The sequence below is a fragment of the Cyprinodon variegatus genome, unplaced genomic scaffold (genome assembly GCF_000732505.1).
Source record: "Cyprinodon variegatus isolate N-32 unplaced genomic scaffold, C_variegatus-1.0 Scaffold485, whole genome shotgun sequence".
Lineage (NCBI taxonomy): Eukaryota > Metazoa > Chordata > Actinopteri > Cyprinodontiformes > Cyprinodontidae > Cyprinodon > Cyprinodon variegatus.
The window spans coordinates 500,057-504,153 of NW_015150938.1; the positions used below are offsets into that span (position 1 = coordinate 500,057).

The 4,097-nt window shown below is 31.2% G+C and overlaps 1 protein-coding gene across 2 annotated transcripts in view; it reads left to right on the plus strand.

Annotated features, from left to right (window-relative positions):
* The first annotated feature begins 2,343 nt into the window (after window positions 1-2,343).
* The window catches only part of adcy3 (adenylate cyclase 3), a 23,137-nt gene continuing 21,383 nt past the window's right edge, over window positions 2,344-4,097 (plus strand). For both annotated transcript variants that reach the window (XM_015390059.1, XM_015390060.1), the window contains exon 1: window positions 2,344-2,428. The gene's annotated coding sequence lies outside the window, so the exon portion shown is untranslated. The remainder of the gene's footprint in view (window positions 2,429-4,097) is intronic.

Sequence of the window (4,097 nt, forward strand, 5' to 3'; positions counted from 1 at the left end):
GGAAACAGGCTAATTTAGATTTTCCAAATTATACAATACATAAGAAAATTCAAAAAATAAGATTATTATTTATTTTGAATGCTAACAAATTCTCATATCTAACCAGAATTTATTTGATAAAAAGGTGTGTTTTAATGGGTTTTTTTTTTCTGTAGCATTACAGAAGTTAGAAAAGTCCACTTCAAATTTGAATCTATTTTTTGTTTTAAACTTCTACTGGGTATATTTTATTCATTATTTTAAAATGGGCTTCTTTCACCTTTGTGGAAACCAGCTTATTTAAGAATTTAAATGATAATCTATTCTTTTTATGGATTTGTAATTCCAGATAACCTTTATGAAAAAAAAAAAAACACTCACATAAAAAAAGTGTTGATAATGTTATTTTTTCATTTTCACTCATTTGGGCTTAGGTATTTAATTATCTATTTTTATAGGGCAGGCTGAACATTGTTATGCATTAATATATTCTGAATTAAGGATAAATAAATAATTTTACAGGCATACGGTAAGTATATTCTGTAGATTATGTTTTATATATACATGTCAAGTCTCTGTAATACAAATAAAAGGCCTTTTTGCTGCCATTAATTTAAAACATTGATGTATTGGTTTAGGTTTATTACCCTGTTGTTACCAAATGCTGAAGATAGGAAAAAGGTCTGTGTAGATAACATCTTCGATAATTTAAGGACCTACATGTAGAAGTTGGAAAACCTGGCAAAGTTTGTCCTTTACTGTTTGAAAAAAAAAGGAATAATTGAACACCTGGTTCTGGTACTAGTTCTGAATTCAGAGACCAATCAAACAGACATCTGTGTCACAAAACATAAGTTTTGTGACACATCTTATTTACAAAAAGAATCCTAATGTCTCTTTAGTTGCTGTATGGGGTTTTCTGTTGCCATGTGTGTTGGTAACTATTATGCCCATCCAAAAGGATGCATACTTGTACAACAAACATCCCTCTACTTTGATAAATATCTAAACAATAAAGTGTTTTAGCTGAATGTGTGCTTCAGTTAAAATGCAGGTTATGGAAACTTAGTGCCTCATAGTTGTGTTGCCTGTAATTTGGTGACAAGTTTAACCTCTATAAAACTGTGTGGCTATGTGTCTGTCCTGTACATTTGATAATGAAACTAATGTACATGTGTCCGGCCATGGGAAATAAATTTTCAAGCACAGCTTCAGCCCTCATAATGTCCCACTGTGGAACAACAGAGCCATTCTATGTGGTAGAAGATGTATATTTATAAAGGATTTGTGGAATAAACAAATCTGGTCAATTTCTCACTTAATGGATGGAAATGGTGATATTTTAAGTTTGGAGGATTTTAACAGGATTCATGGAACTGATTGTTCATCAACAAGTTACAATAAAGTTTTTCGTAGTATACCTAATGTTCTTCTTATATCAGTTAAAAACAGTATATCTAATTTCTCTATTCCAATACTCCATAAGCTTCAAATTGAGCATGTGGACATTAGAGATAATAAATGCACCAATAGGTTCTTGAATCAATATTCTATACATAATATGTACCCTGGTCGAACTAAACGTACATTTCTCTTACAACATTTTAATAAATCTACAATAACCAAAATTAGAACAAATTATTTGAAATTCCCAATTCCTCCTAAATATAAAGAATTACAATTTAAAATAATAAATGACATATATCCTTCAAATGAGTACTTAAGAGAGAGATTTAAATTTAATGTTGGTAATTGTGGTTTCTGTACAACTCAATTGGAAACTACTAATCATTTGTTTTATGAATGTAAAGAAGTAAGAAACCTATGGGATCAACTTCAGATTTTTCTATATTCTAGATCTATAAATGTGAACTTTAATGCCTTACAAATAATTCAGTTTGGTTTATATATTAATGAAAAAAAGGTGGAATTCTTAATTAATACTTTGATGATTATAACCAAATATTATATCCATAAATGTCGTTATGCAAAATGCTCCCTCTCATTCTCTGCTCTCAAAAACAAACTTTCCTCCTTTAACCGATGTTTGAAAAAGATGCAGAACCTTAAAGCAAATAAATTGTCTGAATTATTGGAAGAATTTCAGTTAGTCCCGTCTTCTTAATAATTTATTTATGTTTTTTTTTTTTCGTTCTCTTCCTTGTTCTAGCCTCTGATTTTTTTAGGAGTTGTGATCTTATTTGTTTCTTGTAATGTTCATTATTGACGGATTGTTGAGTTTGTCATTAATATTCTGCATTTTTTTAACAACAAAAAGAAATGTGTCCGTCCATGCTTTCACACTGGTCAACACCCATAGTTTGGTATGTTCTTTCTGATTGGCTCCTTTCACAGTGACATCAGTCTGATGTCAAACCCGGAAAGGGAAGAGCTGGTAAGGTTAGTGAGGAGCACACTGCTGGGGGAGAAATGGCAGAAACAGGCTTAGGTAAGACAATAACATAATCCTGAGCTTCACACACAGCCTGAAAAGCAGTGAAAGCTGAATATGAGATCGGTGCAGTGGTCGCTGCAGAGCAGCAGCTATATTAATATGATCCATTGAAATGTTTGTTGTCTTTGGTACAGGTGACAGACTTCCTGGTTTTAAGTTTCATTTTGGATCACTTCAGACATATTTCTCTTTCCTTTTACAGTGACATAGTTGGATTGAGTATTTAAAGCTTTTACTCAAGTAAGATTAGCATTACTTCAATATATTTATAATCACAATAAAAAGTTGCCATGAAACTACTTTAGTAAGATTAAAGAAACATTTGGTAAAGAAAGTTACCATTGAGTCACCTGATTTAATCTCTGCAGTTTATGCCATCAAACAGACAAAGCAATTAATATTCTGCACCAATTATGGTATTATAAAAAACATAACATAAATAAAAATTGCAAAACAAAATTACAGAAGAAACCCTTTTCCAATTTAAGTTTATAATAGATGTATATGTCCAAAAACATTGCTACAGCAATTATGGATTTTTCGTTCTAGTTTAGTTTTTCTCAGTTCTGACTTTGTTTTCCTTTAATTTATTTAGTTGTATTTAGGTGTTAGAGGGGGGTAGCAAGCTTGTATTAGTTATTACAGCTTTATTAATGCTTAGTTATAGTTTAGATTTCATGTATTAATATTTTTAGTTAATTTTAGGCAAAGAATTCAAAAAAGTAAAAGTGTTGTATCTATGTATGTAATAAAGGCTCAACACAAAAACAAATTAAATTTTCAAAGCTTGATGTTCATTAAGGTACCTGACATACATCAGTTTGCAAGGCTTATAAATAAATTGATAGATTTCTGTATTCTTGTTTAGTTAGTGTTATAAATGCGCAATACAGTTTAACCTGTTTTAATTTCAGTTCTGTTTTATTTCACTTCACTAAAATGTTTTCTTAATTATACTTTTAATTTTTTCGTCAGTTTAAGTTTATTATAGCAACCATGGTTAAACAGTTGGCAGAGCTGGTTTAGGCAGGTATAAAGAAAAATTTAAACATCACAGCTTGTATAGAAACAAGATAAGTAATTTTAGTATAAACTCTAGAGTCTGTGTTATTTATTTTCCTGCAAAAGAAGCTTCTTTTTTTTCCTTTGGATTAAAGTACTTGCAATGGGTAGAGGAACCAAAAAGTCACTGAAGTTAGAGTAGCAATACTTTATAATAATGTTACTCAAGTAAAACATATCATGCAGTAAAGCTGGGCCTCTTCTCGGCTCAAGTTACAACAACAAGCACTATTTCCCACAGTTGCTACAATTTTTGCAATAATATTTCTGAATGTATTGATATTAATTGATTGATACTCCCATAGAACAAACTGTGGAGGAATATAGTGAAAATTACCATTCCAACAACACACTCAGCCTCCACTAGGCTTGTCCCGATCCGATCCACGTATCGGATCGGGACGCTGATATTGGCAAAAAAAAATGCGTATCGGCAAAGCATGTAAAATGCCAATCCAGACTGCCGATCCAGTTTAAAAAAAAAATCCGGTCCGTATTTTCCAGTTTCGCCGATTGAAACGATCCATTCCACTATTTTGCGCCAGTGTTTCCCTGTTTTGCATTTTTATTAAAACTTACAGTAATACTTGCACCTTTAACT